Source organism: Ambystoma mexicanum, chromosome 7q, assembly GCF_040938575.1.
Source record: "Ambystoma mexicanum isolate Mex_15411 chromosome 7q, UKY_AmexF1_1, whole genome shotgun sequence".
NCBI classification, from domain to species: domain Eukaryota; kingdom Metazoa; phylum Chordata; class Amphibia; order Caudata; family Ambystomatidae; genus Ambystoma; species Ambystoma mexicanum.
In genome coordinates, this window is record NC_090941.1 from 180,356,721 (window position 1) to 180,383,667 (window position 26,947).

At 45.9% G+C, this 26,947-nt stretch overlaps 1 protein-coding gene across 1 annotated transcript in view; it reads right to left on the reverse strand.

Annotated features, from left to right (window-relative positions):
• POGLUT2 (protein O-glucosyltransferase 2) overlaps positions 1-26,947 on the reverse strand; it is a 637,125-nt gene that overhangs the window by 462,252 nt on the left and 147,926 nt on the right. The gene's annotated exons all lie outside the window — the stretch shown is intronic.

A 26,947-nucleotide genomic window follows, 5' to 3' on the forward strand; every position in this document is an offset into this window, starting at 1 on the left:
TTTTAATGGTTCTTCTCAAACCATTCATATTTTGTCGATTTGTGTTAAGTGTGCAAGCACACAACCCCTCACAAAAGAGAAACCCACATCGTTTCAGTGGGTAAGTAAAACCCACCAGTCAAGCCACACGTTTCTTGATTGCATGAACTTACTTTTTTCTCTTGGTAAACAGCCTAAACATATTCTAGGGCGGGTATGATTATATAAGCGGAGTCCAGTCCTACAATATGTGGACAAAGTGTTGGGTAATGGGAGAACAAATAGCGTCATCTCGCTCGATATTATGGCTGGCTATTAAATACAGCAAATAATGTTTTTCTAAAATAATCAAACTAGCAATGCCACTAAAAAGTCGCCAAACAGTTTGATCAAATATTATGCTCGTATTTCTTCGGGTAGGTTTGGTTATTGGAGCATTGCTTTAAAAAAATATTAATGTACAACCTGCCAAGTTAATAATTATTTTTTTTATTTAAAATGCGTCTGCTGCAGAAAAATTGCTTCTAGGCACCTCAAATGTAACAAGGGCGGGTTCGCAGAGTAGGAGAAGTTTACAGGTGGTGGGGCGAGAAAAGATCATTTACATCCTTGGAACATTCAGCAGTGCCATAATGCTAAAGACTACAAGCAAACTACAATAAACAGAAAAGTTAAGGTACATAGTTGTGATACAGATCAGAAAGTGCAGAATGTAGCAGAATTGCAACAGAAACGAAGGGCAGCAGAAAAACACACAAAGTTCATAATGGTGGTTTATGTTGCGAGTGAGAAAGCTCTCTAAAGGCACAACACACGAGAGGAAGCCATGTTGGGAGGGTAATCTGGTGTGAGGCATCCTTAGGCATAGGGGCTTTTAAGCAGTGTCTGAGATTTCAAGCAGGACTTCCATTCTGATGCCAAAAGGAGTTTGCTCCACTGGGTAGAGCCTGCTACAGCGAAGGTCAGCCTCATTTACCCTTTTTGCTGGCTATGAACAGCTTCGTGGTCATGGTGTTGGAGGATGAGGAATCTAGTTAGGCAGCGTTTTTGGTAATTTCCTGAATAGGTTGCCAAGTGGAAGGAAAAGTAAGTGATGGTAAGATCTTTTTGTCACATCTTGATTTTGTTGAGTACAAGAGAACAGGCAATAAAAAAAAAAGCCAAGCTTCTTAGCAGAAATTACACGAGTAGTGTTGGTGTGGAGAAGGGGCATCATATTAGGCCAGGAGAAAAGAAGCTGAGCACAAGTAGGGCAACCAAAGGGGATAACCTCTCTACTCGTAAAGTTCTGTATGAGATGGTCTATTATCCAATCTTCAATAAGGGAGCGACTGCCTGACACAGTATTGTGAGTGAAGAATGAGCCATCTAGTCTGAGGACCAGATTGGGCTCATTTGCATAAATCTGAAATTCCACTGGGAGAACGGGGACAACAAGGTTGGCTAGAGGCTTCATTTAGGCACTAAACCGCCATGTGGATAAAAAGGTCCATTAGGGTACTCCATATTTGAGGACAAACAACATTAATGAAAAAGGACCCAATTTCGCTTGGGTCTCATTTGCCAAGGAATGAGGCAATCTGTGTAAGGGCATGAACGGATGGAAAGCAGCTAACTGGTCTAGCAAGGGAAGGATAGAAGGGGTGATGCTGTTCATGAGGCATGAACTCATGCAGCACAGATACAGAAGGAGAGAGAAACTCCTCTGATCAAAAGAGCGGTTCATAGTGGAGGTGCAAGGGAAGCCATATTCTCTTTTACCATAGTTGCTCAGCAGGACAAAGTTTGTTCGGATAAAGCATACATTTTCCTGAAAACTCCATCCAGTGGTAGGTTTGAAGAATGAAATAAATGAGCATCCAATCCAAAAACACCACTATACAAGAATCTAAACTGGCCTGCCTACATACTGGATTGTACTAATCTACTCTTGGAAGATCAAGGAGACGTTTGTCAGCCAATTCTAGTGAAGCAGTTGAGTCAGTGAACGTTTTCAGGCAGGATTTCGGCGATTGGTGTATATATGGATCAATTCAGAGATGGTTAGTAACCTATCTGATGCAATTGCAGAAAGAGGTGTTTTTCCTCCTAATGGTCGCAGAACATCCTGTTATCTGTAAAGCACATCTTATCTGTAAGATACATTTCAGATCATCTTCCACATCTAGCGTCTTTTGTCAGTGTCAATGAGCATAGTTTTGTGCTTCAGCAAGGCAAGTTTAGCGTCATCTTGTTTGTTATTGCTTTTGATGGTCGGGGGCAAGAAGGTTATGGTCTTGTATTTCTTACGAGTCAAGACATCAAGTGCTGTAGTGAGGGCCACATGAAGTTTATTGTGGAGGTTTTCGGGCAAGACTTTCCTTGAGATAAGCATGTGATATGGAGTTTTCTGCAAAGATATACAGGGTGACTTTTCATGGGTCAGACCGAAATAGAGCCTCTATTTTGAGTAGGTATTGTAGCACTGAACTTTTGTAGACTGAACAAGTGGCGAGAGGAGAGGAACACGTTCTCAGACAATGGGATGGACTTTGATGTCCAGGCATATCAGGTTAGAAGAGATGAAGGCATGAACGTGTAACCACCTACATGGTTGAAATTGAAGGACATAGATTAAGAATTAGGGTGCCATGGAGGGCCCTGGAGAGCCAGCACAAGATGGTCGCTTAAATTGGAAGCTTTGCAGTCACAGTGAACGCCTCAGTGTTGATGTTCGTTCAAGATGCCTGAATCCTGGATTGTGCCTCAGGGAAACGGATGTGAGGCATCCGTGATCCGGTCGACTGAAATAAATTGAGGCTGCACCGGAGAGCTATAGCAGCGTGCTCTGCGACATCAGCCATGCCCCTACGGGGAACATCCATTCAGGTGTGGGAGCGGAGGGGTGGCCGTCTGGACGTGGGGCGGCATTACAAACCTGGTGAAAGTTTCCTCCTCGGAGGGAGGGGGAAGCTTTGTCTTTTGGCTGAGGGGAGCCCCCCCACATGGCCCCCAGGGACTGCCACCCACTGTTCCCCACCACCAAGAGACCCATGTGATTGAGCACCTTAGCATTGCCTGGTGTGTCAAGGACACGGGGGGAATAAACGTCCCCTGCTCCTTTTTGCTGGGGGAGATCCAGGGAATTCCTTTTGGGAGTACATACACAGCAGACCTCCTGCTTGGCTCTTCCAGTGTGGTGCCTGGAAGGTAAGGAGTGCAATTGGTTCCTTTTGGCGCGAGTGTTGACAATTAGAGGGTCAGTGGTCCGCCCCTCCCTCATATTACAAGGCAACATTAACAGGCAGAGAATTTATAGCAGCTGAGCCCAACACAAGGGCCTGTAATTGTTAAGAAACTCTCGAGCCGCGCCAACCAATCTCGGAACAAAGTGACTCAAACTTCGAATGGATGGATTTTGTTATGGCTACCTCCTCGAGTTAAGTTTGGACAAGCCACTAAAACTTCATAAACCACAAATGGCCATCTATGTGCACCAATTTTTTAGGTCCACCCAGACATAGGCAGATTTCGCTCTGCCCCCGGGATCACTTTTCTGCAATGCTGTGCCATTTATATGACGAAAGGGGGAAAAAGACAGTCTCAGCTAACCTTCAAGACTAAAACAGCAATCGCCTAAGTTAAAGGCCAAATCTCAGCCCTTTAATGTGGTGATCCCTGGGTCCACGCCCGACGCCTCTTCATTGAAACCAGTCGTGTCAACAGACATGTAACCCAGAATCCTCATCGGAACTCTTCTGTCCCAGATGAAAGCCGGATTTTAATCTTTCAATAGTAAACTGTATAATTTAAGACTACAAAGTGGATGGGATGCAACAAAGGAAAGTGGGTGCATTTCAGGGGCAGAAAAGTGACTGGCTATACTGGAGGACAATGAAGCGGAGATGTGCCATTTTATACGAAGGCGTCTGAACAAAATGAAAGAAGTGCAAGCAAAGAATGAGGACCTAGAGGGGAGATCCAGGAGGAACAATGTTGGGGTAGTAGGGATTCCTGAATCCACTACTTTGGGAAATATGGAAACATTCATGGAATACTTTACAAAGAATGTGCTACCGGATCACCCACTTTCCTCCCAGTTTCTGGCGGAAAGAGCCCACCATGCGGCGGATTCTACCCCACGTCCTGGGCAACATATGCATCCAGTAATTGTGTGCCTTCTCAATTATAGAGACAAAAGATGCTATCCTCAGATGAGCGTGGGAATTGGGGAAATTTTGTTTTCAGGAAGCAATGGTATTCTACCCGGATTTCACTGCGGCTACTCAATAAGCACAAACATCTTTCTCCGCAGTCATGGACAAACTTAAAGAAAAGAGTCAAATATGCAAATATGCGATGCTCTTCCCATCAAAATTGAGATTTGTCGATAATGTAAACTTTTCATCTTTCGCCCGGACGCCCAATCATTACTTCACTCACTTCCACTTACCTGATAAAGTTGCCCTGATTTTTTTGCTTTTTCAGTATTGTGAGTTAATTGGGGGTGCTGGCTCACCGGGCCCAGCAGCTGGGTGTGGCGGTATATCTTCTCGTTACACAGAAAAGTCACCTGACCTGCCTAATCTGAGTCAGTCCAACGTTCAATTGAGTTTGTCGATTCCCAGAGGGTTACACATTTTGTATTTATGGAACAGTGCAGTCCATTCGGTGTTATAAATATATGGGCGTTTTATAGCCGGCTGTGCATCCTGATGGTCGTGAGCTGTGCAAGAATTGGTCTCATCTGGCGCCCCTGGGCAGCTGCCATTGGATCTTGCTGGAGGTGGAGCGGGTAGAGAAGTTTCTCTTTCACACCCAGGTTACATATACAAATGAAAGCAGATAAACGGGAACCCACCTACTGCACTTAGTTAGCTGGAATGTACGAGGGCTGTATTCGGTTATTGAAGCTCAGAAACTCTAATATTTTTCTGAGAGACAGGGGGCAAAAATGATCATGTTACAAGAAACCATTTTAATGGGTGGCTCCAATGAGTCATTATGAAATTGTGGGGAAATTCTAGGTGGTATACGTCATTGTCCAAAATGTAGGGCAATTGCCAACTGTATTTCTACTTAGGTCAAAACCAAAACATATCTGATCACCAAACAGGCAAAACTGCCCGTTTTATGAATAAAACTACTGTGGTCGAGGGCAGAATTATTTTTGAAGAGGACAACAGAGGTCTGCTGTTGGTATTAACCATTTGCAGAAAAAGGAACAAGGCTGTGAGAGAGGACAGAAAAGGGAGAGAGTTAAATTTCTAAATATCCCTTCCTCCTATCCAAATCTGTCCCTGTGTGGCGCTGGTGTATCGCCTACAAATAGGAGACAGAATAAGAAGATAAACTATTCACTTCTAGTTGCAGAGGGTGATGTCACGATGCCTGCCCCCGGAAAGCCAGACCAGGCCCAGCAACCCCAAGCAGGCATCATGCCACTTGAAGCATGCCCAAAAACCCCAGTTAGGGGCTCTTTGGCTACAGTCCTGGCGCCAGGCTCATAAGAATAAAGTCCGTCATGGCGCCATGGACGCCAGGCTCATTACAGAAATCTTACCTGTTGCAGGCCATGCTGCATACCTACCTGATGCAGACCATTCTGCACGAAGCCACAAGCCAAATGAGGCTTAAAGGGACTACTTTATTTCAGGGACTCCTTTCCTCTCGGGTGGGGCTGTGGAAGAATACTTACCTGGGACTTCTTCCAAGGCTATTTAAGCCACACCCGGACAGCCACACGTGCTTCGCGTTATTCTGCTTGCTGCAGCGTAACGCTCACCGTGTCTTCAGCAGCTCCAGTCTTCAGCCACGCCCGCTTCAGCCCTGGAACACCTGAAACAAGAAAAGGAGAAGGAGAAGAGGTCAGAACAAAACCCTTACCTGAATCCTTGATCCAGCACATCGTCGATCTGGAAGAGAGAGGCCTTCTCAGGTGCATTGCCACGCACCTCGCAGAGCCACGCTGAACTCACCAACCGAGGCTGCATTCCTTTACTCCATCGCAAATCCAGCATCTCCAGGCCATTCTTCAACACCTGGGGGAGACGAGAACAAATAGGTGAGCAAGGGCAATACAAACCACCCCCAAAGACTTACCTGATTTACCATAGGGGGGTACTCACCTCAACTCGGGTCGGCGTAGTCAATTCTGCATCACTGCCGCACCCAGGCCCCTAAGGGGAAAAAACAAGGACAATACAAATCACCCCCAAAGACTTACCTGATTACCACAGGGGGGGTACTCACCTCATCTCGGGTCGGCGCAGTTAATTCTGCATCATCGCTGTACCCGGGCCCCAAAGGGGAGAGCCACAATAGACTTACCAGGATCTTACCAATTGCCACTTGGAACTCTTCTGGTGGTTTAAATCCGCAACCTGCAAGGAATCTGGCAGAGTGAAGATCAGACTTTTGAACTCTTACGAACAATTGGACTTAGAGTCAATACTGGAGCTCACCAATTCCTCCACGCCAGTGAAGAAACTGGTCGTCTACGCGCCCCTGTGCTCGACGCAGGATGGAGAGCTCATCTTTCCAAATTTTCAGGTGAGATTAAGAGGGAACTTCAGGAGTGTTCTGTGGGCAGACAAGGGGAGTGAGAAGGCGGGTTAACGCTCAGATTACGGGAGGTTAATTCCCTTTCTCCATTGCAGAAAGATATTCGTACGAGTCCAACAAACAAAGCTAAGTGGGTCTGTCCAGTCTGTCATCTTGGCTCTAAGTGTTACTCTGGTGGAAGCAACAGCGGGCCAGTCCAGATCGATGCCCCCGTTGGAATCAGGTGAGCGTAACAGAACGCGAAGCCTACCCACAAATACCCACCTGGGCGTCATGGAGACCTCGGAAACTGATCAGTTGGCCCAATTATTAGGGGAACTAAGGGCCGAAGTGCATTCCGCTAGTAAATCAGGATGACCCGATTCTTCGAGATTTCCAAGGTTTTCGAACGAGCATGGAAAGACTGTTCGCCCGACATTCCCAAGGACAGGCTTTGGATAACAAACTTTTATCCTTACGGCAAGGTAATCAGGATCTTTTATCTTACATTGCAACTTTCAATAGATTAGTTGTGGAAACCGAATGGCCTGAAGCCAAGCGAATTACATTATTCCATCGAGGGCTTCGGGGAGAACTCAAGGATGTTTTAGCCCAAGTCGTGAACCCGCCTTTAGACTGTGCTGAATATATAGATTTTGTGGTCCAGTTAGATCACAGACTTCAAACCAGAAAGGCTGATCGAACCAAGTTTGAAAACAAGGTCTTGGTTAAAACCTACGTACCCTCGAAGGGGGTAGATGCCTCAGAACCCATGCAAATCGGGGGGGTTAGAGGACCCTTAACCCAGAAGGAAAGGGAAAGAAGACGGCAACAGCAATTATGTTTATATTGCAGAGCTACTGGTCATTTCCTTCGGAACTGCCCTGTAAAACCACCCAAGAAAACTATAGGAGCAGCAGACAAAAACCACTTGAAACCTGACTCGGGAAACGATCACACCCGGCAAGCGTAGAGGTCAGCTTGCCGAGCTTAAAGAAGGACACTCTGACCTCGCATTTCACCATACCCATGGTCCGTATAGATCCAGAGCAGCCATCACGCATGCACGCGGTAAAGGCGTACGTAGATAGTGGAGCCATAGGAAACTATTTGGACTACGGATTGGCTTCCAGGATGAATCTACCTCTCACCCAAAAGACCACTATCGATGTCGTCACCACTGTTGATGGAACTGAAATTGCCTCTGGGCCCGTAACTCATTCCACTGCAGAGATGACTTTGCTGGGTCAGGATGGACACCGAGAGGTTATGGTGTTTGATTTAATCAAGGCTCCACAGTTTCAACTGATACTGGGAATCCCTTGGTTGGAAAAACACAATCCCTGTATTGATTGGCGAGAGAAGAGACTAACCTTCCCAGAATGTGCTAACACCTGTTACCCAAAGAGAACTCTAAATTCAGTACTGGCCCCAATAATCCCAGCTGCCATACAATTACCTGCTGAATACCAAGACTTTCAGGATGTCTTTCAAAAGGAGCAGGCAAACAGCTTACCGCCGCACAGATTGTATGATTGTCAAATAGATCTCATACCAGGAGCACAACCACCTTGCAGCAGAATCTATGCCCTCACGGAACCTGAAAATCTCCACTTGCGCCAGTACCTAGACCAGTATCTTGCTAATGGCTTCATCCGCCCGTCCAAGTCCCCTGCATCTTCCGCTTTGTTCTTCGTGCCAAAAAAGGAAGGCGACCTTAGATCATGCATTGACTACCGCGCGCTGAATCAGATAACTATCAAGAATCGGTACCCATTGCCTTTGATCCCTGAACTACTAGACCACGTAAAGAACGCTTGTATATACACAAAACTAGACCTTCGGGGGGCATATCATCTGGTATGCGTCAAAGAGGGTGGGGAATGGAAGACTGCTTTTCGCACCAAGTACGGATTATTTGAGTACCAGGTGATGCCTTTCGGACTGTGTAACGCACCAGCAGCCTTCCAGATCTTCATGAACGATGTCTTCCGAGAGCTCTTCGATGTTTGTGTAGTCGTTTACATCGACGATATCTTAGTATACTCCCTATCAGAATCCGATCATGTAAAGCACGTCCGAGCAGTCCTAGAAAAGTTACGCCAGTATAAGTTATACGCTAAACTGGAAAAGTGCATCTTTCACACTACGGAAGTAGAGTTTCTTGGATTTATTCTGACCCCGAAAGGAATCCGGATGGATACACGGAAGGTGGACGCAATTCTTAATTGGCCTTCGCCAAGCTCAGTCAAAGGACTGCAAAGCATGCTCGGCTTTGCCAATTTCTACCGTAGGTTTATCCCGGACTTCTCACACATTGTACATCCCATTACAACACTATTGCGAAAGAATAAACGCTTTACATGGACAGAAGAAGCCGAGAACGCCTTCCAAGAGTTAAAGAAATTCACGTCCGCTCCTGTATTACGACACCCGCGCCCAGAGCTTCCCTACATAGTGGAAACAGATGCATCCAGTTCAGCTATGGGAGCAGTGCTCTCTCAAAAGGATCCCGAAACTAACCAGCTGCACCCAGTGGTGTTTGGTCAAGAAAGTTTTCGGCTCCCGAATTAAATTATGCTATAACCGACAAGGAACTGTTAGCCATCAAGTCCGCCTTCAAGGCTTGGCGGCACTATCTGCTGGGCGCCAGGCATACCATTACGGTCATCACTGATCACCGCAACTTACAATACCTAAAGGTAGCCAAGGCCCAATCTTCACACCAACTCCGTTGAGCATTGTTCTTCGCCGAGTTTGATTTTGTAATAACCTATCGACCAGGTTGTAAAAATGGAAAAGCTGACGCCCTGTCCCGAATAGGAATGGGAGAAACAGAAAGAGCTTTAGAACCTGTACCCATAATTCCTGAACAGAGGATCCTTGGTCTGACATCCATACACTCTCTGGAGGACAGTCAAGAAAAGGTCCATCAACTCTTTGATTCCGATGCCTTACAGGGCTGGGCAAGGAAAAGCCCAGAGTATTCCGTCACCAACAATCTACCTTATTACCAAGGCCGGCTATTTTTGCCACTACAGAAACTTGTCATTTCTCATTACCACGACACCTTGATGGAAGGACATCCTGGCATTGCTAAAACTGAAGCCAAAATCAAGAAACAGTTTTGGTGGCCCACCTGGCGAAAAGATGTCAAGTTGTTTGTCATGTCTTGTGGCATTTGCGCTCAAAATAAAGGGGAAAAGAAAAAACCCGCTGGATTATTACAACCGTTAGACATACCACCTACTCCTTGGCATACCTTGTCATTAGACTTTATCACGGATTTACCCCCGTGCAAAGGTTATAACACCATTCTAGTTATTGTAGATCATTTTTGTAAAATGGCCCATTTCATTCCTTTAAAAGGAATACCTTCAGCTTCAATCCTAGCCAAGGAGTTCCTTGAAAATGTTGTCCGTCTACATGGTTTTCCTTCCGTGTTAATTTCAGACCGGAGATGTCAATTTATTTCACATTCACAGCTGGCACAAATTGATGTTAGGCTTTCAACCAGCCACCATCCCCAGACCGAGGGTCAAACAGAGAACCAACCAGACTCTTGAGCAATACCTACGTTGTATGCTACATCAATCTGAGGAGGATTGGAAAGACATTCTTTGGATATCCGAGTTTGCATACAATAATTCTGTACACTCAGGAACTAAACAAAGCCCTTTTTTTACCATATGTGGTCACCATCCTCGAACCTCAGACTTAGATTCTCCCCAGCATTTAGAGATGCCTGCGGTGGACCATCTCCACGCTGTTATCACACAAGCCTTTAAAGAAGCAACTGCACATTTACAAAAGGCTAAGGATAAATACAAGAAGGATGCTGATCAACACAGGAGTGAAGCACCGCAATACCAAGTAGGGGACCAAGTATGGTTAGCCACCAAGTACTTACCACTCAAGGGAACACTGACTTTTAACCCCAGGTACTTGGGACCTTATTCTATTAAGGCTATTATTAACCCAGTGGCCGTCAAGTTGGACCTGCCTGGTCATATGCGTGTTCATCCTGTTTTTCACGTGTCTCTTTTGAAGCCTGTGCAACCAGGAACTAGACTAACCACCCCACCTGAACCTATCCTCATAGACGGGGAACCCGAATTCGAAGTCAAGAATATTTTGGACTCTAAAAGGGTGAGATCAAAACTCTTCTATCTCATTGATTGGAAAAGGTATGGTCCACAAGAAAGATCTTGGGAGCCTAGTGACCATGTGCATGCACCTCAATTAGTGAAAAGGTTCCACCAAGAATTTCCAGACAAACCAAGGCCGAGAGGGAGAACAGCTTTAGGAGGGGCCTTGAGGGGGAGTGCTGTCACGATGCCTGCCCCCGGAAAGCCAGACCAGGCCCAGCAACCCCGGAAGCAGGCATCATGCCACTTGAAGCATGCCCAAAAACCCCAGTTAGGGGCTCTTTGGCTACATTCCTGGTACCTATGGCGCCAGGCTCATAAGAATAAAGTCAGTCCTGGCGCCATGGGCGCCAGGCTCATTAAAGAAATCTTACCTGTTGCAGAACATGCTGCATACCTACCTGATGCAGACCATGCTGCACGAAGCCACAAGCCAAATGAGGCTTAAAGGGACTACTTTACCTCAGGGACTCCTTTCCTCTCGGGTGGGGCTGTGGAAGAATACTTACCTGGGACTTCTTCCAAGGCTATTTAAGCCACACCTGGACAGCCACACGTGCTTCGCGTTATTCTGCTTGCTGCAGCGTAACGCTCACCGTGTCTTCAGCAGCTCCAGTCTTCAGCCACGCCCGCTTCAGCCCTGGAACACCTGAAACAAGAAAAGGAGAAGAGGTCAGAACAAAACCCTTACCTGAATCCTTGATCCAGCACATCGTCGATCTGGAAGAGAGAGGCCTTCTCAGGTGCATTGCCACGCACCTCGCAGAGCCGCGCTGAACTCACCAACCGAGGCTGCATTCCTTTACTCCATCGCAAATCCAGCATCTCCAGGCCATTCTTCAACACCTGGGGGAGACAAGAACAGATAGGTGAGCAAGGGCAATACAAACCACCCCCAAAGACTTACCTGATTTTCCATAGGGGGGTACTCACCTCATCTCGGGTCGGTGCAGTTAATTCTGCATCATCGCTGTACCCCGGCCCCAAAGGGGAGAACCACAATAGACTTACCAGGATCTTACCAATTGCCACTTGGAACTCTTCTGGTGGTTTAAATCCGCAACCTGCAAGGAATCTGGCAGAGTGAAGATCAGACTTTTGAACTCTTACGAACAATTGGACTTAGAGTCAATACTGGAACTCACCAATTCCTCCACGCCAGTGAAGTAACTGGTCGTCTAGGCGCCCCTCCGCTCGACGCAGGATGGAGAGCTCATCTTTCCAAATCTTCAGGTGAGATTAAGAGGGAACTTCAGGAGTGTTCTGTGGGCAGACAAGGGGAGTGGGTCTGTCCTGTCTGTCATCTCGGCTCTAAGTGTTACTCTGGTGGAAGCAACAGCGGGCCAGTCCAGATCAACACCCCCGCAGGAATCAGGTGAGCGTAACAGGTGAGCAGAGAGTGAGCAGTCGTATGTGCCTGCAGTCTTTCCACCCTGTTCTCTATTTTGAAGTGCTTAAAACCACCTACACCACCGCAGAGCGGTGAGCGGAGCGTGAGCAGAGGGTGAGCAGTCGTCTGCTGTCTGCTGCAGGAGCCATGGAGCCCCCTGACACGTGTGAAACTCTTTCTGCTCAGTCCGAAACAGATTCCATCTCAGAGGCCTCTTTGCGAATACTACAGAGCTCCTCAAAAACATTTGACGGTAAGAGTACCAAACCAATGCCATGTTCAAAAAAACTAAAGGAGCATCGACTCCCCTTGAAGGCAACCATTACCATCTCCTCGTGTACTATGCCTACAACGAACACGGTTAGCACTGTGCCTTTACCGAGCCGACCAACGGTCCCTATGAACAGAAAGGACCGAAACTTTGCGGACCCCTCTGACGCCATGTGCCTAGTGCGTCGCTTCAATCATCCAATGACTCCGCAATTCTTTCAAACACTCTCGATGTATCTACACACACCTCAGTCAACGATGTGTATAATTCTGGGCCTACGAAAATAACAACTACTAAAGCAGATGAACTATCAGCCCCCACCCTTCCCACGCTTTCCCCAGTACCAAGGACTTACGGTCTGGTGCCATCTGATGCCGCGTTTCAGCAAACGGGGGCCCGCCAGATTTCTTTCTCCATCGTCCCGGCGGCTCGCTCCAGTCCGGTCTGCAGCCCATCCCCCGCCCGGCAGGCGTTGCCTCCCCGTCTCGTCAACGAGATGAGGGACGCCTCGGTCTCGGCTGTCGGAGGACGGCCGGCCCAGGCTCCTGTGCAGCCTGCCTGCGGCGAGGGCTACGGGGCTTGCTTCTCCAGGAGCGAGCCGATGCCGGTAAAGGCAGGGCCATCCAGCGAGCGGGGCTGCTCTTCGATACAGGCGCTTGCAGAGCTGTGCCCGAGCATCAGTATGGTGCAGGTTTCACATGCACACTCAACCCAAACCGCCATTCCAACTGTGCTGTCTGATTCGGAGGGTCCTACGAAGGTCTCTCCAATGGACGTAGTTTTAGCTACGAACCCAACGACAATTGCGGTGGAGGCACAAGTCCACGCCTCATACCAAGTGCAAAGTAACAGCGCCTCTCACTTGGCCCCTCCACCATCTGACTGGGATTATATCCCTATACAGAATAATGCTGAAACCGTAGACGCAGCGCCGTACGTTACCCTCAAGTCCCCCCTTTTGAAATCGGGGAACACTTCCATCCCTTTCTCTACGGAAAAGTGGTCAGATCAGTTCAACACTCTTTTAGAAGCTGACCCTATGTCTGATTCAAAAACCCTAGACCCTAAAAAGGCTTTTAAACAAATCAATAAAAGAAACAAAAAGTCCAAAACAAATACAAGGAAAAAAATAAGTAAAGTAAAGAAAGCAGGGAAGTCAACTTTACCGGCCCCTCTTCTGTTCAGTGCCCTGAAAGACTTCATAAACAAGCAATAAAAAAGAAAATTGGACCAGACGAAAGAACTCTCAGATGCTGAAATTTTGGAGGCTATCCAGGACCTCCCGCCCACGAGCAAAGCAAGAAAACGAATGTCGGGGACTCCGATTCACGCCCGGACCCAATCACCAATTCAAAACAAATTAATGGGATTGAGAGAGCCTTTTAGTCCGCCTAGATCTGAAGTGGCACAGAAAAAGGTTTCGGCAAATCTAAATAACGAGGTGCTCCGGTGTAAAGAAGTGAACGTAGATCTTGAACCACAGAGAGTGACTCCCCGACCCGCAAAGGAAAGCAGTAAACTGCATTAATGAAGTGCCCTCGGGCGACCCCGTGAATAAAGACTCTGAACTACAGGGAGTGATTTCCGATCCAAAGGGCATGAATCCAAGGGGTACCCACAACACCTCAGCTTTGGAAACCAGCACCCCTGACGCAAGCAAGTCTACACGCCCCAAAGATCCTGGACTATCATGACAATCAAATTTCCTCTACTCCCATACGAGTGCGTAAATCGGGAGACAGTACACAGCTGACGTCCTGTGCAATTCGGCCTCTGGTTGATCACCTCATTCCAGATGAGGTTTCGTCTCAAATAGATGACCGTTTACAATCATCAGATCCATCGCCCCAATACACGCCACGGCCCAGATCTCCGCCAAAAAATAGAAGATTGAGCGAAATCACAACTTCGGAAAACAAGTCATCACCCTCGAAAAAACCTGATTTGCCAATAATCATGTCTGCAATCACAATAGCTTTAGCCCCAGTCGGAAAGCTGTATGAAGCTATCAATGACTAACTGAAAGACAGCAATGTCCTTACTGCAATGATACATAGCAAAATGATATTTCTTGAAGGTTTCATTACAGCCCTGGAACAAAGAAACAGAGAGCAGAGTGTGACGTGGGACTTAAAGCTGAGCAGACTAGAAGAGCTCTCAAACTGTCTCAAAGCAACTTCACCAGCAGCACTTGATAAAGAGACTCAAACAGAAGTTGTGGCATGTTCTCCTGACCCAGCCCCGATTTTTAAAAGCCAAACGGAAAAGCCCACACAATCAAATCGAGTAGTGGCTAAACATCAGAGATCAGTGGAAAATCAACAAAAGACAACACAGAGCACTAATAGTAAACCACTGCTGAAAATCTCCACGGCCAATGAAATGACCTCCAACGATGCACAAATAGTGTCGGCTCTTGACCCTCTGATGGCAGTGAGAGCAAAACAAAAAGAGTCATCAAAAGAAAAATCAACCACACCACAGCAAAAACTAAGCTCAAATAACTCGGTTATCTGCATCTCTTCCTCCCCTAAATCTACCGACGAATTCTTGGCTCAGAGTTCGCTAATGAACATAACTCAACATCTGGACCTAACTGAAGGTCCATCACCGAACCAAGCCACTAGAATTGAAATTATTCCATCTACTACACCAATTCCAACCGACCATAAACTTACCAAATCCTCTTTGGTCACAATGACCCCGAATCAACAAACAGCATCATTACCTGTATTAAGCCAAACCAACCTGAATCCGAGTGCATCGAGACGCGGACTGGAGAATGGAGTCAATTTAAGCAGGGAGTCTCTACCTCCGACCCGTCTGTTTAAAATCGAACAAAAAACCTCCAATGACCGTTACATGATTTTAAACCGAAATACGGTTTTGAAAACACTCAAAAAGGTGAAAACTCTACAGAACCTACAATCGGCCGATTTAATTCTGATCGCACCATACCACAGAAAGAACCAAGCGAAGGCCTATCTACATATTAAAAAATCTGCTTTGGATGAATTACAACATGACATATTCGCTGAACTAGCCCTATTGGGCTTTAACCTTTAAAAGATGCCCTCCTCGAACTTTAAAGAATTGTCAAAAGACAGCTACAGAGCATCTCCGAAAAAAAAAACTATAGATTTAAGTCACGCACAGAAGACCTCTATAGATCAGTGAGAAGGGGCAGGAGTCCAACATCACCATCTAAAAAGCGCTCGACGAATAACAGATCACCAGCAGAAGGACGCTTTGCAACAACACGCCGAAGACTAACTCCAAGGAGAGTTGAGAGAGTAGAGCACAGAGAAGACCGCAGACAAAAATACAATTCCGAACGGTACCATGGACATTCCCCAACTTTACGGTTGAGAAATCAAGACAGCAAAGAGGTTTTGCCGAACGAGAGAATTTCAAGTAAAATCACAAAGCAGACCCCGATTGAGCCCGAAATAACAGCCAAGAAAAACAAATGGAATTGGTTCCGCAGTGTCCTGACTCCAGGGGTGAAGAGATAGCAACCACCGGGGGACGGAAAGGTGATGTCATCTACATTCAAATCATCTCAGCAACTACCCTTGAGAAAAACCATAAGCATAGCTTCATGGAACACTAGAGGCCACGTTCATCTCACCAAGTCTGACAGTCAGGATCTGAGTCCCTATGATATTATATGCCTTCAAGAAATGTGGTTATGTGAAAAACCGGCCCTTGATGGTTATTGCATAGAAATATCTCCAGCTTCTAAAGGACCATTGGGTCGTCCTTCGTCGGGACTATTAACAGCTACCCGCATTGAATCCGGTATAACCATCACAAAAGTCATTACCCGTTGCTATGAAATTCTGGCTATTCTGACCACATGGAACTCTGAAACTCCGTCAACTAAGCCCAGAATACAGGACTCAGTAGCAATTATTAACGTCTACTGGAACCCCCAAAAGACCTCTACTGTGAACATGTGTGAGAAAGTGTCTAGTATAATTGACAAAATCACTATCAAATACAAATCCTCTAACATTGTGATCTGCGGTGACCTCAACGCGAACAGCTTCAGAAGCCTTGATACCAACTTGGGAATGTGGCACGTCATCAGCCACCCTGGATTACATATTTGTCTCCGATCCTGTGTAATCCAACCTAGTCTCATTTAATGTCATTAAAACGAAGTACAGTGATCATAATCTATTGAATCTGACCTGCAGAAATAAAGGTACCATTTTGCAAACTTACGAAACTCAAATCGAGACAAATTCGCAACAAACTCGTCTTCGAATGATCGCTCCAGATATTCGTAAGTTAACAGAACAATTTGTCAGCCTAACATCAGATCCCGCACTACAAAACGGAGTGGCCAGATCGAGCTATATTCCTCTTCTGCTGGCTTTCAAAAAACCTGGGAAGACTTCCAATACCCGAAGTATACAAGTATACAACACACTCATAAGTATAACGCGACCTTGGTTGCTAAACGGAAACTCCTAAGAAAATTGAAAAGAGTGGCAGTATCATTGAATCTACCAATAGATTGGGAAGCCCTCAAAGTAGAAACAAGAAACTTCAAGCAATGGATGAGAAACGAAAGAAGTCTCATATCAATTGGACGCCGAAGAGATGCTGAAGGCCCTCTCAAACAAAAAATCTCGCGACTTCTGGTCACTTATCAACAAATCAAATAAGTTCTCAAACTCGCACATGATAAATCCAGTACCGGAAGAAAAATGGGTTGCCCATTTCCTGAACTTATTTCATTCAGCAGAAGGCAACGACGAAGAAACAAAGCGTACAGAGGTCTCAACCTGAGTGGACCAGACTGACATTAGCAACATCAAGTCTATAATCTTGAAATTGAAGTCATCAAGAGCGCCCGGGCCTGATGGCCTCGCGAACTGTGATTTAAAACAGCATCCGGACGAGTGGTCGATCCTCATCAGCTCAATTATCAAAGTCTGCAAAGAAAGAAGAACGATTCCGGACTCATGGACGAATGCTGTGATCGTCCCGATCTTTAAGAAAGGAGCAAGAGAGGATCCCCTGAACTATCGGCCAATAGCCCTTCTCGACGTCATCGGGAAGGTGTTCGCCTCAATCCTTCTGTTCCATTTCCAGAAATGGGCTTCTGCCTCTACGTGCTTCGATTCCCTGCAAACAGGATTTCAAAAAATGCGAGCACCAGCGTCAACATAATGTGTTTGAATGTACTGAAGGAAAGAGTTTTGACAGGAGCACCTCGGATTTTTCTAGCATTCGTCGACCTGTCCCAAGCTTTTGACAGAGTGGACAGGTCTAAATTGTGGTCGAAACTGAGGACATGGCATTGCCCAGAAAGCATTTTAGAACCTATAATCAGTCTCCACACGAATACCAGCATAAAGGTCCAGCTAAACAATCAAGGTCTTATTTCGAAGTCCATACCGACCTCTCGTGGAGTGAAGCAAGGTTGCCCCTTGGCCCCCCCGTCCTGTTTATATCCTTCCTTGGAGACTTCAAAGACAGCCAGGAACAGATAAGGTCTTTTCCTCCAAAAATAGGCTCTACAAGGGTTCCCAGACTTCTGTACGCGGACGACCTGATCCTACTTGATCTAACCCAGGTCGGTCTGCAACGTCAACTTAATAATCTCTCAACTTACATCATTGACAATAACCTCGAGATCAATAAATCCAAAACAAAAATAATGATCTTGCAAAAACCAGGGAGCAAAAAGAAAGATCGTTTTCGATGGCACCTCAACGAGACAAAAATCACAAAGTGGTTGACTCATTTAAATATCTAGGAGTCCAACTCGATACCACAAAGAAATCCCGGAACATGCAAGCTACTCTTTGGGCCAAGGCAAAGAACCTAGCCGCCCAACTAAGAGCAGTTGATCGAAAATATGGCAAATTTTCACTTGAACCAGCGATCAGTTTCTACAAGGCAAAAATAATTCCTTCTCTGACGTATGGCATGGACGCCACACCCTCAATTCCCTCACATCTCTGGTTAAGACTTGAAGGTTTAATTTGGAGAGCAGTTCTAGGACTACTTAATTCTACACCGGTAGCGCCGATCAGACGAGAACTTGGCCTCATATCCCTGAAAGCAGTGGTGGACCACAGTACTCTACAGCTATATAGGAAAGTCATCCATCCAGATAGCCTGAAAATCTATCACATGATAGCTGAAGAAATTGGAAAAGGCAATAACCGCTTTATGAATAAGTGGGCCATGGAACAAAAACAAAAACTCCACTTAATTGCCTGTACGGAAGAAGAACTGATGAACAACCCAACCAGGATTAAAACCAAACTGGATTGTTGTGACTGGATCACCACCATTGATAAAGCGACTTCTAACAAACGTCTAATCCACCTACCTATGAATACAAATAAGATGAAAGAACCAATGGCTTACTGTAAAAGATACCCCAGTAAATCTCTTATGAGAACCTTTTTGAAAGCCCGTTTGAACGTGTTACTGACGCAAGAAATTCTAGCGATCAGAACGGGATCAAAGGAAAAAACCTGCAGACTTTGCCAAAATTCTGAACAGACTGAATCGGTAAGGCATCTACTGATGTGCTGCCCTGCTTTGCACCAACCCAGAATCGCCTACTTCAGTTCTCCGACAGCCACCTCATTTGCGGGTAATGAAGACATCTGGTGGAACCGCATTATCAACGGCGAAAAGACTCGATGGCACACGGCAGCCGCTAAACTTCTGGAATTTGCAATCGAAAAGATAAAAATTAGCACGGATGTCGATTCCTCACTTATAGAAACTTGAGACTGTGGTTCTCACTACTATATAACTATCCGCAATGCAAAGGGGACTCGCTTCGAGTGGAACCAGTTCTTGTAAAAATCTGATGTTTGATTATATACAAGTAATAAAAAAATAAAATAAAAAACTTGTAGTTGTTGTTAATAACATCCAGCCTTGTTGAAATCATGCTCCTCAACCACCAGTCTGTCCCAGCCAAGACACATTAAGGAGGTGGATAAGTAACTCTCCCGCCTTCTTTGTTTTGCTTGAAACCAACTATTGGTACCCACCAGACCTACCTTGTAGTTGAAAACCATAAGACTGTCCTGAAGAAAGCGACCACATTACACATGCTGTTGCTGAAACCGGTAGACAGCAATTGCTACAGCCTATAGATACAAATGCAATTTTCTATATATGAGAATTTTTTTACCTCACTCCACTATATGCAGTAACAATAACATCTAGGGAAACTCATAGTGAAGTGAGGACCGTTTTTATGTTGTTTTTTCAAAAACACAACTTGTGAGGAGGCACAATTTGGGTTTGGGTTGGTGTTGCCTTCACTTGTTTTTTTTTTTAAAACTCTGGTGTGTGGGGTTGCTACACAATCCCTGGGTCATTAAAGATTGTACAACCCAGTGGATGTGCACACACTCAACCACCACACTACCGAGTGCTATCTTGGTTATTGGTCTCTTCCAACACAGACAATTAGTGGAAGAGAGTGGTTGAGGAGCATGATTTCAACAAGGCTGGATGTTATTAACAACTAGAAGTGAATAGTTTATCTTCTTATTCTGTCTCCTATTTGTAGGCGATACACCAGCGCCACACAGGGACAGATTTGGATAGGAGGAAGGGATATTTAGAAATTTAACTCTATCCCTTTTCTGTCCTCTCATAGCCTTGTTCCTTTTTCTGCAAATGGTTAATACCAACAGCAGACCTCTGTTGTCCTCTTCAAAAATAATTCTGCCCTCAACCACAGTAGTTTGTATCCATAAAACAGGCAGTTTTGCCTGTTTGGTGATCAGATATGTTTTGGTTTTGACCTAAGTAGAAATACAGTTGGCAATTGCCCTACATTTTGTGGTATCATGTTTATAGAGTAAGGGTAATTCCCTGTTAACTCACTTTTCAGCCCCTCCCCTTTGTTCGTTATATACGTCATTCTCCTACAGCTCTAGAGGGGTCCAGAGACTAATACATAGATCCCTTCCATGTACGCCGATTGAGAGTGAATGTAATGAACCAGGTCGATTTGTAATTCTCTGGTGGCCTGGCCACAGTAAATCTTTAAGCTCCCGATATTGATAACTCCAATTTGATGGTACCTTATTTGAAAAATGCTTGAGATGAACAAGTTACTTACCAACTGGTAATGTTCTTTCGATTGGATTTTCCACCAATGTATTCCTCATCTTAGATGTATTCCATCCAGCTTTAGCCGCTTCGGAAAAAATTTCGGCAGAGGGCGCCGTGCGTCGATGGTCCCTCGAAGGCCTCATCTGAGGGTAAGGTCATCGGGTATATAAGTAGCACGCACGGCACCAGTTAGCCTCAGTTCTGTTTTTCCTCTTCACTTTTGATTTTGTACTGTGTAGATTGTGCCGGCAGACAGGTATCGGCCTTGCGAGAGTTGAAGTGGCAATAACCTGGAAAAATCTACAGAGGGGTAGGCTGGGAGGGCGATGAGGAATACGTTGGAGGAACATCCAATCGAAAGAACGTTACCAGTTGGTAAGTAACTTGTTCTTCGAGTGGATTGTGTCCTCCAACATATTCCTCATCTTAGATAGACTCCGAAAAGAGTATGGACAATTTCCTTTGGAGGAGGGGGTAGATTTTTTGATACCCTTAAATGGCTGAATATAGTACTGCTTACCAAAATTCAGCTCCTTACACTGGGAAGCATCCAGACTATAGAATTTTGAAAATGTATGCAGCGAAGACCATGTTGCTGCTTCACAAATGGACCTTATTGGGACACCTCTTTGTAGGGCTGTCGAAGAGGCGATGCCTCTGGTGGAGTGAGCCCTTAAACCTTCTGGTGGGTCTTTTTGTGCTAATCTGTAGCATTCTGAAATGCAAAGCACAATCCAGTGCGACATGGTTTGTTTTGACACTGACTGACCCAATTTCCTTCTGGTGTAGCCAATGAACAGTTGATTGTCAACTCTAAGCTTAGAAAGCCTAGAGATGTAAAAGCTTGAAGCTCTCGAGTCTAACCTGTGCAATCTTTCCTCTTCCTTACTGGACGAGGTGGAGGATAGAATGCAGGTAGAACAATTTTCTGATTTAAATGAAAATCAGACACAACCTTAGGTAAAAATGAGAGTTTAACACTTAATACAACTCTGTCCCTATGGAACACAGTATAGGGTGGCCCAGAAGACGGTGCCTGCAATTCGCTCACTCTTCTTGCTGATGTTAAAGCAACTAGGAAAGTAGTTTTCCATGTTAGTAATCTTAATGGGGAAGTGTGCAAAGGTTCAAAAAGGGGCACACATTAAGAATTTTAGAACCAGATTAAGATCCCAAATTGGTACCTGGAATGGGTAAGGAGGAAACACGTTAGTGAGTCCTTTTAAGAATTGTACTACTAAAGGAATTTTGAAATAGGAGCATTCCTCCGACGAGCGCTTGAAGATGGAAAGCTCTGCAAGATAACCTCTAATGGTTCCAACATTTAAACCTCTATGTGCTAATGACAAGAGGAAGGACAGTACTTCCGGAATAGAGCATAGAAAAGGATCAACATTCTTTTCTCTGCACTAGTTGCAAAACTTTTCCCAACGGCAACGGTATAGAGACTTGATCTGAAAACTTCAAAGGGTGTCTCACTGGTGGATTGTTTTGAGGTTGTGTCAGAAAAGGAAGGCAGTAACCTTGGGCTATTATGTCTAGAGCCCAAACATCTGAAGTAATGGCTTGCCATTCTTGCAGATGCTGCGACAGCCTGCCTCCCACAGGTGTCTTGTGATGCAAGTCCTCAAAATGGTTTTGTGGCGGTTGCTGCGGCCGCTGATGGCAAAGAGGCTGCAGCTGGACCTGGCTTTGCACGTTTTTCCCGTCCACCGAGAGTGGCCTTGCTCTGGCCCCTTTGACTGGCCATTCCTCTCGCCTTTCCATATGAGGAGTTGTAACGATAGGATCGTCCCCTCCAAGTTTGTCCTGGCGCACGAAAAGGCTGAGGTTGCCTAACAGCAGTCCCTAAAGACTTGGCAGCTGCTTTTGAGGTCTGCAACCTCTCAAGGCTCTCGTCAGCCTTGCTGCCAAAAAGGCAAGACCCGTCAAAGGGCATGTTCAGAAGGTGGTTCTGTACGTCCGGTGCAAAACCCGACTTCCATAACCATGCAAATCTGTGCATTACTGTGCTAGTGCCCATGGACCTGCTCACACTATCCGCAGTGTCCAGTTCAGATTGAAGGGATTCCTGCATGTCCTCCTTTCCATCTCTAACGATGGCTAGGAATCCTTCCCTTTCGTCCCCTTCTGGTATGTGCTCCGCCGCCATTGCAATGCACTCCCAGAGTGTACAAAAACGTTGCCAAGGCACATGTGAAGTTGGCTAATTTTAACGCCATACTCCCAGCTGAAAATACCTTTCATGCCCAGCCATCCACACGCTTATTGTGCCTGTCCGGAGGGATAGAAGGGTACGATGGTTTGTTAGAAGCCGTGGCTGCCTGTGTGACCAGACTCTCGGGAGTGGGATGTTTAGACAGATAGCCGGGGTCGCTACTGGCAGGGCGGTATCTTGAGGTGAGGGATTTATTCACCGGAGGGATAGAATCCAGAGTCTCCCAATTCTTGGCCACTCTATTTTGCAAGGCTACGTGAAAGGGTAGTATTGGGTCTCCGGTGGGACCATGGTCCAAAATATCTGGCAAATCATCCTGGATGAATTGGGTTGGTGGTCTAGCCCATCCTAAGTAATCTACCACCTTCGTCATTAGCTGATGGTATGATGGACTGGCATGCTCTCCTGGTTCTGGCCTGCCAAAGTCATTTTCAGGAGATGTATCAATGCCACTTGCATTGTGTAAGGATTCCACCAAGTCCTTCATCCTGCTTTCTTCTGAAATCAGGCATTCTGGGACATTTAGGGTGCCATATTCTAGCCCAAAGGGTACATTCTCCTCATCAGATCTTTCCTGTTCCTCAAAAATGGAGGTCAGGGACTTGAAAAACTCCTTGCTAGGAAGAGGTTTGAAAACCTTTTCTGGGAGAGGAAGAGGTGTATTAATGGGCCTTGAAGGCATTTCAGGTCTTGTAGCCTTCTCTTTGCCTTTTTCTGGCTGGCCTGGCTGAGCTGGAACCTTTGGCGCCAAGGGCTTTGTGGTCGATGTCGACAAAGGCGTCGACGTAATAGTTGAGTTGTCTTCGAGGGCGTTGAGGCGCTCTTCGAAGAATTGCCCTTCGAGGTGTGTTGGGTCTCGGACAGTGTCGTTGACCTTGTGCAGTTGACTCAACCGGTCTTTCTCGCTCGGAGTCCTAGAAGGTTCTCTATCCTTCCTTTTTCAATCACCCGGGCTCGAGGGCGCGCAAGTGTCGGAATGATGACGCTCCCAGCCGGCTTCCGAAGAAGGCGCGGACAGACTCCGTCGTTTTGACCCTGAATGCTTCCCACTCTTCAGAAGACAAATGTTTTGTGGGGCATTTCATCCTTTTTGGGGATTCGTCCGAAGACGAGGTGGAGGAGGACCTGTGGCGTCTTTTCTTCGATTTTTTTTGTCGAAGACGACGAGCGATGGGAATCGCTGCGGGACCTGGACCGATGCCTTTCGCATCGAGGAGACTTCTCCTCACGGGACCTCAACTCGACGTTAGAGGCTTTACGGTCGGATTTACGACCTACCTGTAGTTTTCCCCTCCTCTCTCACAAGGCCTTTCCCGTCATCGCCTGACACTTCGTACAGGCCTCCATGTCGTGGCCTTCCCTGAGGCACCACAAACACTCTCGGTGTGGGTCTGTGATAGACATTTTTGAACCGCACGATTTGCACTTTTTGAAACCCGGTCTCGAGGTCGTAGTCGGCTTCGATGACGAGGACATATCGCTATCTTATAATAATTCACGGCTGCGTCACAGAACTCGAGGCACGCCGAATCTCTGAAGCAACGTGTACCGCGGAAAAATGAAACTGAGGCCAACGGGCGCCGCGCATGCTACTTATATATACAATGACATCACCGATGGAGGACTTCGAGGGACCATCGACTCGACGAACGTCGCCCTCTGCCGAAAATTGTTCCGAAGAAGATAAAGCTGGATGGAATACATCTAAGATGAGGAATACGTTGGAAGACACAATCCACTCGAAATATTGATACGTACATCTAGTGAGGAGATTTCAACACTATTCCAAATACACTAATGGATTGGTCAAACAGCACCCCTACACATGCTCACACGGGCAGGAAATGTTCAGAGGAATGACGTCTTTGGGCCTAGTGGACGTTTTGAGCACTATCCACCCGACCTCTGGGAATATTCTTTTTACTCGTCAGTCCACAACAGTTGGTCCAGTATCAATGTTCCATAACACCAAACCCTGAGGCATACTCCTCAGGACCCTTTCTGATAACTCTCCATTAGCATGGTCATTTCACGTTGACGATACAGCACTGCAACACCTACTCTGGCGGTTTGAGTCCCATGCCCTTACGGACCTAACCTTCAAAAGTGATGTTAAAAATGCAATCAAGAATTTTATTTCGATTACCATATATTATGGCCCCTGGATAGGGATTGAGAGTGGAGTGCTCATGTCTATTAGTGGAACTTTGTCGAACTTAGAAATGGAGCTTCAAAGCCTAGAGAAAGAACTCTACCACACTAATAAATACCTCCTTCTCCCCCTGAAAGCAAAACTGGGTGAATTTCGTATGCTGGCGGGCCATGAAGTAAAGTTGATCCTTAGACCTGTGCAGGCTAGGAAGTACAGCAAAGCCGGTCAGCCAGGAAGCTTTTTGGCTCACATGCTGAAACATGAACATGGTCCCATGAAGGTTCATTAAGGGGTGGAGGGTGTACTAATCCCATTCCGCATATGGGATACTAGGTGAATCGCACAAAGTCTATGAAACTTTGTTTGCCCCGCACAAGATATATGCGCTACAAGCTAAAGTGGAATATTTAACGGACCTACGACTACATAGGCTTCACCTAACTGGGCAGCAATACTGCTATTCTAAATATGGATTCAGCACTGATCCAAAACCTAAAGTCTTCTCCTATGTGGCATGGGGAAGGCAGCTGATACCTTATCCTGACCTTGGGTGGTATTATGCGGGAGAATATGGCTGTTGGGGAGAAGTGGTAACTCTCAGAGGAGACACAGTATTCTTCTTTCTGTGAAGATCCTATGCTCCCTAAATACCTGATGGCATGTTGTGACTGCACAAGTCCCTCCCATGTTAAAACCCAAAGAACATTACATGAAAGACCCCATAGACAGAGTAAGCTTTACACTTCAGAAAAACATGGGTCACATTTAACATCCATTGATTATAATGGTTCTGTCCTGGGTAAGAGTGCTGAACACAATATCACTACATATAAGGTTCACACAACTCCTTTGTCTGACAAACTCACCTTTGTCTGACAAACTCAATTCCAACAAGCATTTGAAGTAAAATAGCTTTGCAAAGCTTAAAACCAATATGGACTTCAAATCACATAATACCTATGGCAATGGGCTCAAGAAGAGGAGTGAACAGTTAATGTGCAATAGGAACAACCGCAAGGCAAAGATGCAGACTAGTTCAACGAATCATCAGCTGTGCAGGAGACTTAAAAATGGTGCATCTGGTTATGTGCCCTGGTGTAGGAGAGGAGGATGGTCGCAGTTCGGAGGAAGGAGAAGGAGTAGAAAGCCACAAAGGACGTGAATCGGGAGAAGAGCTCCAAAGAAATTGTGCAGCGGTCAGTCGTGCTGATGGAAGGAGAATGCTCACAGGCACTTGCCTAGAAGCCTCACGTACCACAGAAGAAGCACTCCGGGGAAAGCCAGCAGCTATAGGACCGTGTGGGAGGCAGTCAAGCGGAACAGCAAGGGTTCCACTGGCAGAGGCTCGAGAGACTGACACAGGAACTGGGGCCGAATAGAGAAGCCGACCTGATGACAGTTCTTCATTGAAGATGCATGTAAAGGTGGTGAGTCAGCCAAATGTAGTTGTGGCCACCGGACACATTACAGAGTGAAATGGCATTTGAGCAGTCAATTTGAATACAAACCCAGCAGAACAGAAGGGCAACAGGGGTACAATGCTCCTCACATCAGATGTCAGTTTGGGGAAACCTGTAACCCACATTTCCACCAGCCAAGAGACTTTGAAGAAGAGAAAGAAAGGTAGAAAGGGTACAATTTTCCTCGCATGAGATGTCAGTTTGGGGAAACCTGGAAACCTTATTGTCATAAACAAAGAACTGGACACATATTGTGCAATTCTCCTCATATGGGATGTCGATGTTAAGAAACCTGGAACAAGGATTGCCATAAGCAGACTATTCCTGGCAGGCAAGTAAACCAGGAAAGGTGTAGTTGTGTCGAGTGGAAACTATTTCTGGCAGGCAGGTAAACCAGGAGATAAACAGTGTTGTGGAAAGAGAATATTTACTTCATCATCCTGACAAACTATTGTACAACAAGAGACACTTGTTTTGCCATTCTGACAAATGTATTCCAAGAGATAAACACTTACTGTGACCTCCTAAGAAAAACCTTCTATGAAAGAAACACTTGTTTTAACTTCTTGAGAAAAGTATTCTATGGAAAAGACTGTTACATCCACTTAAATATTTATTTTGACATCTTGAGAAGAACATTTCTTAAGAGATCTTAAGAGAAACAGTTGCTTTGGTATTGAACAAGACCCCCTCAA